The following is a 14,786-nucleotide window of genomic DNA, read 5'->3' as shown; positions in this document are numbered from 1 at the left end:
ATATATATATATATATATATATATATATATATATATATATATATATATATATATGTGTGTGTGTGTGTGTGTGTGTGTGTGTGTGTGTGTGTGTGTGTACATGGCTATGCGCCAGCAGGTCATGAGTTTAAAGTCCTCTCTGACGGAAAGCTTACTGCACAGGAGGTGTTCTCTATATGACCCCCACAATTAGAGATCGGGATACCACTCAAAAGTTTGCCCATCTGGATTCGAATCTGGGTCATGAAACGCCAGTAATCAAGCCACCGCACCGCTCCAATTCCCTTCTAAATCGTGTTGCCCCTGAGAAAGTAATCGCGAAAGATACTGCAGTCAAGAAGCCTGAGACTGTGTGACATTTACCATACGAATATTTGGATTCTTTTCTTCGGAAACATACAAGGTGGATAAACATTAACTGGGAGGACAATTCAGAAAAATATCTGGGCCAGCCTTTAAGTTTTCGTAAAGTGAGGTTTTCGTCAGACTGGATTTCGCAAAATGCAATCCAAAAGCAAAAGCGGGGCCTATTTCTTTTTGGCTAGATCACATTTGGAATACACGCCAATGTATTTAGAAACATGCGAAAGAATTTGATTTAACGTTAGAAAACCTTTGGAGAAAAACTACATTATTTATAAAAAATTCTGAGTAGCATCGCGCTATAGATATACCGGCGGAATTGAAATGGGTACCCGTTTAGCCAATATTAGAGCGACAAGACTTTTATAAAGGTATAGAACACGGATGGAATTCTTTTGGTACCACATTGCGTTGGCAGATTGAATAATCAGAAAAAAGTGGGATATCATCATTTCCGAGAGATTCAAGAACTTTCCCACACATGGGATACATTAAAAACGTAATTCAACCTTGGCACCATATATACTCCTTGTTCAAAAAGTAAAATTTAAAACTTTACTCAAACAATCCCAATGAAAGACACTATTGAGTACAAGAAAAAAATAAATTCACACGCGTCTTTCGAAGGTGAGTGTGTATATATGTCCTTCTTTCCCCAGAGTAAGGTGGTTTGGCCACAAAAAATTCGGAATATGTGTTAAGTTTCGTTTGTGTGTGTTTGCTCTCTGTTTTTGTTCGCTAGAATTAACTCGCTTCTCCTGGTAATATATATATATATATATATATAATATATATATATATAAGACAAAAAGATAAGAGGTGGAGGAGGAGGGCAGGGCAGAGGGCAGATCACCAGCGCAAAAATATTTCCCGGTCAAGAAAATCTATTTTCCCTATGTCTGTATCCATGTGAATGAATATATATATACATATATATATATATATATATATATATATATATATATATATATATATATATATATATATATATATGCATATATATATATGTGTGTATATATATGTATATACTATATATATATATATACGCACATATATATATATGTATGCATATATATATGTATACATACACACCTGTATATCGTATATATATGCATATATGAATACATATGTTTACGCATAGATTTGTGCCAGTATGCATGTATGTGTGTGTGTGTATACATATATATTTATATTTAATTATACAAACACCCAAAAGAAAAAGGAAGGAAAAGATTACAGCTTGAACATACGGTTCTTGGGGAAGATTGAAAAGAGATAACAATCACAAAAAGGGGCCCAGAATCGCTAAAGAAACATTTTCTGTTAAGAATCACCTTCTTTCCATCTTCCCCATTGATCTCGTATTTATCTTAAAATGATTTTGACTCCCAAATCTTGCCTCTTCAGGTGGTAGAATATTGTGTGGGTGTTGAAATTAATAAAATTTTCCTTTGCCAAATATCGCGTTTACCGGTATTAATGTAATATTTATTGAAGGGTCGTTATTTTCTTGTTTTAATCCCAGTCGACATCCCTTCGTTATTGTTCCAATCTAATGCTTTAAATACGTTAAACATGATTTATTATTTTAAAATTTTCACCGTAGATTTTAGAATTTAATCAATAAATCGATAAATTTCAATCGATACCTTCCCTTTGTGGCTCAAGAATAGTGGGGAAGGTATTAAGTCCAATTTCCGTTTCCTTCATTGTGTCCCCGCGGATTGATCAGGTGGGAGGCCAAGTGCTCTCTTTAGACGATTTCTTCCGCCCACTTCCCTCGATTTCAGTCCACCCGATGGCCCTTCCTTCCTGAGCTCGCACCTCCCTCTCGACGGGGGAGAGGAGAACGAGGTTTCTATTCGTCTCCCGGTGGTTTCAACCGCTTCCAACGACAATGGACCTACCATTTTAATTTCCCCTTCCCGGGCGTCGCTCCTTCATTCCATTTCGCCCACGTGCAAGTACCGCCTGTCCCCATTATCCGCCCAGCTCGTAATCCTCGCCCCCAAACCCAGTTTCCCTGACCCTTCCTCCCTCCAACGCTCTTCTGTAACTCCAGCTCCAGGCTGATTTGAATCATTTCCTCCATCAAGTATCCTCCCTTCTTCTCACGCGGGAATTCGTCCTTGTGTAATGTGGAAGGGGTGATTGGGACGAGAGTGAGAGACGGAGGCTCGTGGAGAACCATCTCGCGGTCCAGAAGGGCGTGTTTATTCATCCCTTTGGGTGCTCCGTGCTTCTGTTGTCTGTTTGGTGTGCCCCAGTGAATTAGACCCACGCCGAGTGGACGTGCCAAGGGGGCCAGTGCGCTCTCTTCAAAGTGATCGTATTCGTCATCCGCCCTCTCCCGTCATATCTCCTTTGCCTCCTCCCTGCCAACCTGCGGTCTATTCCTCATACCGCTTTCCACGTTCCACGAGCTCAAACACCCACCACCTGTCGACCTGTTTTCCTGGTACGTTATCCTTGCACGTATTTGACGGTGAGCTCCCAGATATTGCCTTTACCATATCTAGTATTGGTATAGCATTGATTTACCCCTACCTCCCATTTCTTTTATTATTTTGATTAAAATCATCGGAGATATTTCACCTGAAATGCAGGCTTTCTGGAGTCCCGCGACACGTTTTCTATTTACTGTGTGCGTATATATGTATTCAAAGCCGAAAAAACCACCATAAGTCGAACATATGTTCAATCACATGGACAGCATCAGTCTGTTAAGTCGACATATCTGTGGTATGTGTGTGTGTATTTACACACACACACAAACACACACCACGCACATAGAATGTATAGCAAGGACAAGTGCAGGTTTAAATCACAAACGAATACTTAATGCTTGCATCGGCTAATGATAGCATTGAGTTTATCTTTTATACTCGTGGAGTAAGAATCAGTTTTAGGGTTATCCAAGTGTGCCTCAATTAAGGCAGGGGCTATTGTGTCTTATGAAATATACTCAGAATTCTGGAATATTTTGTTAGAATATTAGTGTATTACGGAGTGAACGGCTTTGGAGGCTGGGATCCAGAGCTACCTAAAGAATTTCTGTAAGCTAACCTAATGAATATTGTCGGCATTAGTTTATAAACATATGTAATTGATTGTTCGTGAAAAGCCTGTTTTTCGTTCTCAGGTACCACCCACCAATTTGCAGGTGAATAAAAAGGTTTCATATGATCCGGAAAACTGTGATTGAGCAACGAAAGAAGGCAGAAAAATCTATACATAATCTAATGAATGTGATTTTAGCACCTTCAGTGCTTGATAAATCTATTTAAAAGTGTTGTTACTAATATATCTATCTATATATACATATATATATATATATATATATATGTAGAGAATTGAATTATGTGTGCATTAAATACTCATCATTATTGTTGTATTTAATAAAGCAGTGGTACAGCAGCAGCATCTGTTGAAATCAGAGTGATGAAAAAACCTGTTCTTTCAAGTGATTGTGGAGGCTAATTAAAAGTAAGATGAAAAAACTAATAGGCTGACAATTCCATACCAGTGCATCTCTTTAAAAGTGTAATTATCGGCAGGAAAATTTGAGAAATAAGCCATTTAGGAAACCTTTCTGCTTTTTGACTAGCATGAAGTGTAATTTGAATTGGAATTGAGTATGGAATGTGAGACTGTGAGATTGGTAAATTTGAGAAATGGCCAACCGCCATCCACGTTGAAAACACAGGCTCTTGTCCGATCACCTAATTTAAGTAACGTCGGGCCCGGATAGTTCTTGGATGGGTGACCAGCTGAGAACGCCGGGTGCCGTTGGCACGAATTTTTGCCGACCATAGAGGTAAACCCAGAGGTCAAGGGTTCGATTACCTTCTAGGTGGCTTTTCCTTCACCCAGGGCTTGTCTTTATGTAATTGTAAATTTGTTATCTTATTTTTTGAATTCCGATGTAAAGGCTGAAGTTGTTTTCGGGCTTATGCAAAATAAATAAATAAATTTTGTCTTGAGGCAGTGAGGAATGGAGAAAATCAATGAATGAATGGATATGAAATGCAATTGTCACAATAAATGACTGTAAACACAGTCATTTATATCAAAAGCGATTGTTACAGTATTGGAAACAATGGTAATAAAGGCGCCTTTTCTTACGATATGTTAAATAGGATTTTAGAATACGTTTTTATTTTTCCGTTGAGTCTTGTACACCAATGGACCAAATTAATTGATGAGTGCGCTAACTTTCTTGTCTATTGGTGTTATAATTTAGCGAGCAAATAGAAAATAAATGTTTTAAAAATTATATCATTTATTCATTGTTTTTTTTCTTATTTTATCCAGAAAAGGATATTAATGGCGATATAAGATTTGAGAACACTCAATTTGCAAGTTTTCTGGATTTAACGATATTTTCAACTCGATTATTAGCTATTTGGTGAATTTATCGGATAATAATGTCAATTTGACGGAAATTAACTGGATGTAACTTGTTCTGACATTTTACGTTGCTATCGATTGAAATCCAAAATCACCAAATCCCAGATGGAATGGCATTTCCGTAACGTGTAACGGGTAATTTTGAGAAATAAGGGATAAATAAAAGCGAGAATCACTTATCTAACGTAAAATTACCTGAATTTCATGACCATGACCTTTATGTTTAAGTTTTTACTTTTGCTAGTCCTAAACCTTTTTAGACTTGTTTTTTTCCAAATTCGTATTTGCTAGAACCTTAAAGTTGGCTAATTGATGGCCAGTTTTAAAAGCCTTAGATCTGACGCGGTAGACGTTACTGTAGCTCCTCCGTGATTTTACTCATGAAAGTTATTTGTTAATCCCCCCAGAGCCATTCAACTCAAGGCTCAATGGACACGTAAGAGCACTCTTAATTACTGAAAGAACTACAGTCGGTTGCAAAAGCCCATTATCAAAGTAATGGGTATTTCTTTTCACTTTGCCGTCTTTGTTTTTCCATGATTTTCTAGTAACCAAAATTCCTTATCTAGTTAGTTGATTCATAGTGACTTAGACATGCATTAGAATGAGGTAGGCCTAAGTTCTAGGGTACCATGCTATGTGAATTTTATTAAATATCAGAGAAAATATAGAAATTGGGTGCATAAAAAATCATAACTGTCACCGATTTATGCATAAATTATGATAACATTTATTGAAGCTAAAATATTAAATATTCGTGCAACAATAAAGGCCAGAGTTACAACAAAGGAAGACAATAGGAAAAAACTACCTCCCTTCACCAATATTTTCGACTTCCACAATATTATATTAATTAATCCCCCCATATTCATTTCCTCTTTAATTTCTTTTTTCCGTGAAGCATCTTTTGCACATTACGCCCCACATCCTCTCACTCAAGCTTCTCATTTTCCCATCATATTTTTTTTATCCTATCTTTTTCCGTCACTTTCTCTCCTTTTATTCTTGTCATTGAATGACCAAGTCTAACCCTTTTAGACGAGCCCAGTCCTTACGGCTACGTTCATCTATGGGGCATAACGTAACGACCTAGGTTTTTAATTGAAATAGTAAAATAAGAAGCACGCACTTGATATTAATAATTCAATTAATATCGGAGCACATTGAGTACTAACTCCATGAACTCTGATATTAATCGAATTTTTAATTTTCATTTCTTCCTCACGAATACTAAATTCTGAGAATGACTGAAATATAATACAAATGATGCTACAGATGCTGCATGAATATAACTGCTAAAAGCATATTTTGTTGTGAGTGTTTTAGAAACATCAGACCTCTTTAAAACTCAGGCAAAATTTCAAATGAATATCTTGGAAACGACTTGATGTAAAATCTTTTTAAAATACGATAACATCTGCGGGTCTGCACCAAGTGCCAAGATTCGATATATATATATATATATATATATATATATATATATATATATATATACAATATATATATATATATACATATATATACACACACATATATATATATACAATATACAATATATATATATACAATATACAATATATATATATAATATGCTGGATGAAGAACTAATGAACAAAATTTAGAAATATTACAAATTTAACTGTCAAAGCACACTAAAGCAAGTTGACGCACGCAGATTTTAAGAACTTTTGCGAAATCTTATGAGTAATCTGTGTACGAATAGATATAATTATTCTCCTTTCATTATACGGTCATGGGGTGTACATTGTTAATTGATTTTGTTAAATTGAATTATTCTATCCTGATTTCTCTTTTTCTCTGAGATGTTTTTTTTCTTTTCCTCCATATCACATGCTCCCCTCCTCTCTCTAACTCTCTCCCCTCGAATATATCCTTTCTTCATCCCCTTTCTCATAACCTTTTGAACTTTTTCTTTACCATTGACCCCTTCCACTTATCAGCTTCCAAAATCTTCTCTCTCTCCCTTCCCTCTCATGTCTCGGTTCCTTCCTCGTCTCTGGCTCTCGGACTCTCACCCACTCACTCGTGTGCTACTCTCTCGGTCCGCTTGGACGGGCACTCGCGGAAAGTGGGGAGGGGGCTTTACACTCGGCCCACGCTCCCAAGCCATCAACCCACACATACCCATCCTTGCTCACCTTCCTTTCTCGAGTTTCTATCCGCCCTAATAATTTGCATTTCCCCCACACACGACCAGTGTTTATCATTTGATAAGGTGAATAAAAAATCGCCTTGATTGATATTTTGGTTAGACTATTATAGCCTTTGATAAGGTGTTTACATTCCTGGTCGCCATTCAATTTAGAATTTAGTCATAGTAATTCAATTCAGTTAAAAACTTGTTCCTCTGAGTGACCCTCATTACTTGAGAATATGCATTTAGTAACCTTTACCAGTTATGATCAATCAAAGTTAATTCTCTGATAGTAACTTGTGCTCCAGCATTTACTAATTGCCAATTGAAAATCGTGCAGCAGCATTTACTAATTGCGAAACAATGAGCGGCGGTTTATACAAGAGATATGTGAAAAATGTAAAGTTTAAGTAAATATTTGGAGATCGTATTACTTTACTCGAGATTGGCCTACACACGAGTATATTTGGTAAATTTGTGGTTATTTGCTGAAAATACATCGAAATAACAGACTCTATGACGAAAATATATTCTTCTTTTTTTGTCAACAATTGTCTGTGAGAGCCGTACCCATTGAAAAGTATCCAATTTGCAATAAAATGATTGATGAGGAAGGACATCGATGAGCGAATAATTTGGAACCAGGGAAAGTATACTTGGCGATATTCGGAAAGGAATCGTAATAGTCAGATTCATCGACAAATCAGTAAATAACCTGAGCTTGGGTGATAGGTGAGTTTACTTGTATGTCTCATTCCGTATAAAAGGTAAATGCACGTATTGATATCTCATACTCATCATTGTATCCTTGAACTCATTAATATTTTTAAAATTTTTTCGCATAATATCACACAAGAGTCTATGAATATTTAATTTAAAGAAAAGACGACTCGCTTTAAGTAAAATATTTAGTTCAAAATAATGCGAAACAATACAATTTCAATATTCGAAAACTCAATTTACGTGCATTTGAGCACCATGTGTTTAATTGAAATGTCCGTGTATAACACTTATTTATATTACAGTGAGAGTACAATGGAGAATTCGAGCCCGCGTTGAAAAAGTTGTACCGCATTGCACCAGATTTACGAGATAAATTACGATGAACGTTATCCACTCGTTCATTCATCAATATTATCACGATGATTGATATCAATGTCAATTAGGTATTTTCCTCTGAGATTCTTTAATTCAATAGAAATAATAAGTTATTTGGCAAACTGATGACTGAACTTAACTTCAAGTGTATTTAATTGTTATTCAAATATTTCTATCACTCATAAAACCAATCTTTACTAATTCATTTGTCGTCCAGCGGGATAGCGTCAATGAGTTTCGAATATAATTATAAATTTGCCTTTAAAACAGTATAATATCGATATTTTTGTTGAAAAATATATTACATTATTTGATGCTTTGTGAGATAGAGATAATTTTCAGAAAATCAATCTTTGGAGAAAAAATGCAACCATATCTCCACAGAAGTAATATAATTCGCTAATAAAATAGTGGATTAACATGGATGAATGTATATACTGACCGATGATAAGCCTCACTGACATTTCTGATATTGACTACATATTTTAGACGGAAGGGGTAAAAAAGAATTTATGCATATGCTGCTATGCTATGTATGCATATCCATTAAGTTACATAAAGATTCAGCTAAAAGTACAGGAGAAACCGATGTAATTTTTTCGTACAATTGTTCTAAAACTACATTCTAATTACGAATCGATTTATTTAAAAAAATGAAATAGCTAGAATAAAAATAATTAATGTTCTTAGTTAAAGTGTTCTTAATTAATTAGTGTCTCTAGTGCATTAGTAGGTGCATGGCATTAAATAATATTTCTTGCTTTTTTACATCATATAGTTGGATAAAAAATCCAATTGTACACTAAGTTTAAAAATAATTATTTTGCTTCGGAGCTAATACTGAAGTTTTAATTATTCTCTCACCTAGTTTCATAAACTTAGCATGGAACAAGACTTAGCATGCAGTTCAAACTGTAGTTTCCTGCTGCATCTTAAATAGGTCATGGGAATATAGTATGAAGAAACGAAATTAATTTCGTTTGCTTATGCCATTCAAGTACCTGTGACGAATAAAATTTGTGAATGTGCACCAGAAAGTTTCAAAGCCATTTTAGCATCCGAAGTTGCACTTGAATTTGCATTATTCTCCTTCTAAATGCCAACCTTTAATGCTTTCATTTCCAGTTAAGATGAATGTCGGTAAGATAGAGCGAGTAAGAGTGCATTCATACTGTGACTAAATTTGAATGCATTTAAAGTTACCGAAATAATTGAAATGCTTTACGTTAGGGTCAATTCTTTAGTTGGTTTTGTACCCTCGAGTGAATTTCATTTTCAATAGAAATTATATTAATTCGATTGTATTCCCTCGGTATGCACCCATCAAATGCTATTGTCTCTAAAATAAAAATCTCGATTGCATTAATTAATTCTCACGTGAGAGAATCACATCAATATTCTCTTATCGTCCATTTTTAAGGAACTATGTATTGCCTTTGACACTCTAGCTACACCATAAATGTTTAAAAAAATGGAATGCATAAAAGTTTACGGATGGATATATATGTTTCAGCATACCACCAACCACGTTTAAGAACTCGGAGGTTTGTTATTTGGTGAGAGTAGATCTCACCTAGTACTAAGCTCAGGAAGGCGTGGGGAATTCACACACAAGGGTAGGGGGGCCGCCCCTTTCCCTGAATTGCCTATGGTTTCCCAGGAAGATATGATAGCCGAAAAATAAACCAGCTTGTGTAAAACTAAGGGTGCCCAGAGGTGCCATTTGGAATCGAATCCTGACCCTCCTGTAAGTAAATACCCACTTGGCAATCAGTCCCTTACTAACATACATATTGTCTAAAATACATTGCAAATAGTGACGTAGCGTAGAATGTAGACCATCTTACCGACTGACAAGAGGGCGGGGGCATGCATTTGGACGATATTGGGCGCCACCAACTTCACATAGGGTGTGTCATTTTTATGGTTTAAGATCATCCTGGGAAACCGTAGCTGGCAGTGAAAGGAAGTAACCCCCCTACCTTGATGTGTGACAAGCCGTAGAATTCAATACGAGACGAGTCCCAGTAGTACTCAATGGCATAACCGCTCTCATTTGACCAGATTTCAGTCGAGGTGATTGGCTTGAGTAGGCCAGCCTTTCTCACACGGCGGACTCCCTTATGGTCTAGTTATGGTAAATATTAAAGTAATACCATAGGTAGTCGAATATATGATTTGGCTAAAAAATGCATCCTTACCTCATGTGTCTTTTACTAGTATAGGGCAATTAGTATTATATTTTGAAGTTTCTCATATTTTCAAATTGTTTCTTTTTCGAATAAATATATTATTTTAGGGACAATTTTCTTTATTATAAATTTATTATATATATTTTTATATTATACATTATATTCGTGTCTTAATTAATTCCCTAAATGTTTAATGAAATATTTCTACTGACGCCTAAAAAACACACTTTCATTTAATTTTTTCGTGGAATGTTCAAATGCTCCCCTCATTCTTCATGGGAACATTTTTGTCCAAAATTATCTCCTAAAAAATAAGGAAGTGGGGAATCCGAAGGAAGAAGTGCCATCATTCATCAAGATTTGGTAAAGGAACTCCGCTCGAAGGAATTCGATTAACTGCCTACAAAACCTTTGCTTTGTAGACAGGCAATCTGTCGTGCCCTAAAATTGGATTCTGTCAAAGATACTGATATTGGGAAAGCATTACGCTTCCTTGCTGAAATCCAGTAAATTAGACTATTATTAGTTCCTCGTTAAGTATCAAACGTTTTGAAAGCATTCATTCTATCGTTCGAAATAAATTTTGCATAGGGTTCTAACGTAGGTTGACGTCTTACTTCCATCCTCACTGTTGCATGCATTTTACTTGTCAACAAAGATGATGTAGTTTTGTGTTCGCCGCCCCGTTTCCCCTCCTTTCCCATTCCCCTTGCCCAGCCCAAAATTTTTCTACTGCTATTTAAGAGGTTCACCCCCCGTCTTCTCGAGTCGACCCGCGTGACACCCGTCCCATTATGACGACGCTGGACCAATGGCAGCAGCCAGCTTTATTTCCCATCTCGTTCCACCCTTCGCTCTTCCATCATCCGCAACCTGCCGACTCCCTTCTCTCCCTTCCCCCGAGCGCCCTCGTGCGCTCCCTCACGTCACGCCCACGCCCTGGTCCTCCCCCCACCCCATTGCCTCCAGCACCCGCCTCTCTGAAAGCCGTTAAAGACGGACTCATGTTCTTTGATCGCCCTTTCACATTCCTTCTTTTGACGCTTTTGTGGAAACGTCACCGCCCCTTAACTCTCCGGCAAACCTCCTCCCCACCCCACCCTTCTATTCCACTCTGCCAACCCCTCCTCAACGTTACACTCCTACCAATCTTGCGCCCTCTTGAGTGTTCTCACGCTCGCGAGAGCAAACCCCTTGCTGCAAAGGTGAGGAAAAATTATCCCCCTGAAGTTAATGAGAACTGATAGCCAAGGAGCGATTTCCTTCTGATTCTTTCCCCTTTCTCCGGAATTATTTTTGGTAAATTGTCCTTTTTTAATTATCCAGGGTTTGGAGGAAATTTCGCAAGTTCTCTTCCTTTTTTTTCAATAGCTTTCTCTGTTCCGTTGCTCTTTGCGTTTATTTGGCAGGGTTTTAATGTTATCCATATCAAATTCACAACACTCAGCGCTCCTTTTTATCTTCTGTGCTGACTTTGCTTTTGTGGGTTACGTCTTTCTCTATGGTACTCCCATTTCTCATGACTGACAAAATTGATTCTCTTTACAATGGTTGACAGTTATGTTTGTATCCAATGAAATTAATGACAGTACCTTTATCCCTCACTTTTCAAAACTACTTATTGGAACCTAATTTCAATGTTTTCCTTCATCAGCATAAACCTCAAGTTTTCATATGTAGACAAAACAATGTTAATCATCAATAATCATGTTTGAAAATTCTTATGTTGCCGTAAAAGATAAATTAAAACACATTCTTATTTGAAGCATATGCAGCATTCATGGATTCACAAGGAAAGTGGAAGCTGTCATTTTTATGCGTTACAAGATTTTTATGTTATTTGCAATAAATATTTGGATTTACTCTTGTAGTTTTACAAAACGTACTTTATCGTTTTTCTTGCTAAATGTATCGAATAAGTATTCCGCAACGGATTTTTTTTACGAAATATCTTTTTTTAATCAGTCTCACGAACCCACCGTCCAGTTGTTAAGGGCTATCCTATCACGACGCGATCCAAAAATAGATTATCCCGGGTAAACGTTGGGAAGCTGTTGTTCCTCGGACGTTGTGCAAACCTGCCAAAACGTCTGATTTTGTTTGTGAAGCTGTGATCAATTCCTTCAAAAGCAACCTTGTGTGTGCCCTTGCAAAGAGTTAATTGTCTTCACTGCCATTCTTTCATTCCTAAAATAGCACCAGAAATGTTGACTGTATCTCCCCATATTTTTAGTTCCATATAATTGATATTCTTTTCTAAGTAACTATTGGTAATATTTTTGGCGACGTTAATAGTTTATGAAAAATGTAGCTAACTCTTTTTTTCGAATTTGTAAATAAAATAAGCATGGGGATTTAGAATGGTTAGGTAAAGATTAATATTTACCTTTCTGAAATTTGTTTTCATTTACTATTCAGCAAATTGCTGTTTATTGCTTGCATATCGTAAAAATTAGACATGCAAGAATAGTTTTACTTTTTACATTTATTAAAACAGAATGGGACCATGTGACCATCTTTTGATCATACGTATTTAATTTGTGATAATTATGCAACTTTAAGAAGGCTCAGTTGTGTCATCTTAATCTTAGGTAATCTACCTTTCAAAGGAATTGGGTATTCCCTGATAACTATTGACTATCGCGAGAACTCTCTAACTCTTGTTTGTTATATTTAATTTCCTTAATTAGTTCTTCTTATCTCTTACTTTCCATAATTCTGCCTGAGTAGCCCATCCTCTTCACTTTCTTCGCTTGCTTAACATTTTGAAATATAGTATGGCCTTCAACATCCCACCACCCCTCAATATTTCATCCACCCACCCAGTCTGCTTTCGAATATTCACCATACAGCTTCCTCTCTTCGCCCATCACGTTTGACCAGTACTTAGTAGCAAGTCTTTATTCCTGAATAGGTGGACTTGCCGGGTGGACACGAATCTAATTTCTGTGCCAAATATTTTGCATTTTCATTTTTTCTGTTACCGAAATTACAAAATTTAATTTAACATCTGGATAATCAGACACTGTATGACTTTGTGAAACAGTCATTTATTTATCGCATGAATTATTTATTAATTATGAATAAATTATTTATTAGTTATTCGAATTTTAATTTATCCATTACATCTATTTTATGCATACCTAAAATATCCTTTATTTGACTAAGAGTAAGTGATCAAATGTTTAAAAAAATATCAGAAATGATTCCCACCATCTTGATACCTGTGTAATTCCACGCCTTATAAGCAGGTTTCCCACGCCCTTATCTAGGCACTTCTTCATTCGCTAAAATTTTCTCCTTCGCTGCATTTTTGCTCTTCAATTTCCTCCTTCCCACACCAAACCGCTCGACATGACGACGGCGTCTTTCGGTCCCAGTTTTGTCAAGATGAAGGTGTCCTATCAAGCAACCGTCTCGCCCCCTCAGGGGATTGGCTTGCCGCCTCACCGCACTCACTTGTCTAATAGGATCTTATTCACTATGATGCCTATTCTTATACTCTCGCTTTGTTCGACCTTCCCTCTTGCTCCCAACTTTAACGACGCCTTCTTTCTCACCGCGATAATCCCTGGCGTTCTACAGAAGTAGCGCGAAATAATACTTTTATGAGACAAAGGAGGATATAAGCTCAAGTTGTTGCATACGATTCTTATTTAATTCAGGTTTGCCAAAATATTGCATTGGTGCAAGCACTGCAATCAACTCGGAGGTTGAGCGGATAAGTGAAGGTATTTCACATTTCATATCAATCTGTAGGGGTGTGAAATTCGCACGCCGGAGTAGGAACCCTATTCCTATCTATCTCTCTCTGTGCCTCCTGTAGTTCCGCTGGAAGAGCCGAAAATTCGCTCAATAGTCGAAATCGCTAACCACTATGCTGCCATGCCCCGCTAAAACTCATGTAATATTTGAATTCGTCCAAATAGCATCAGGGCTTTTATAGCATGGGGTTTAACCTGTGGCAATCAGGAAGCTTGCCCAGCAAAATACAATACATCGCACCTATTTGATATCTTCTTTGGAGGTCAACATCTTACGTGCATACGCCTATGACAACTTTAATTATTGAAAGTATAAAGACTGAAAGCGTTCAAGGCAATAAAAAATTAACCTCGGAAAATTTCAGAAAAATTCACCTCTATTTATGCTAAATCTTTTGAGTTAGTGAAACTTGGAGTCATTTTTATGCTTAAAATCAGACATGTGCGTTATTAATAATAACTACACACGAGAACGCAATACAGCTTGCACAAGACTACAAGGGTTTACAACGAAAACCTGTATTACGACATAATTATCTTATAAAGGAGGTAAAAATAGACCTTTCAGGCGTGATATGGTGGTATATCATGATTAATTAACAATTGGCAATTCAACAAAAAATAAAATTTAATACGACCCGTTTCAATGTAACTACATCATCATTACCTGATAATGATGTAGTTAAATTGAAACCGGTCGCGTCAAATTTTATTTTGTAAAAATTGCTAAGTTTTAATTAATATGAAGAAGGTTTTATTGAGATGAGTTTGTTTCTTTTGATCAAAATATTGTTATGAATGAAG

General features: G+C 36.5%; 1 protein-coding gene and 1 pseudogene across 1 annotated transcript in view; one reads left to right on the top strand and one right to left on the bottom strand.

The window, feature by feature from the left end:
* Positions 1–14,786, bottom strand: part of LOC139700316 (uncharacterized) — a 229,631-nt gene that overhangs the window by 96,605 nt on the left and 118,240 nt on the right. The window lies entirely within an intron of this gene.
* LOC139700375 (5S ribosomal RNA) lies at positions 4,041–4,158 on the top strand (annotated as a pseudogene).

This window comes from Hetaerina americana, unplaced genomic scaffold, assembly GCF_022747635.1.
Source record: "Hetaerina americana unplaced genomic scaffold, ioHetAmer1.1.p SCAF_10, whole genome shotgun sequence".
Classification (NCBI taxonomy): domain Eukaryota; kingdom Metazoa; phylum Arthropoda; class Insecta; order Odonata; family Calopterygidae; genus Hetaerina; species Hetaerina americana.
This window is presented reverse-complemented; position numbering and strand designations above follow the sequence as displayed.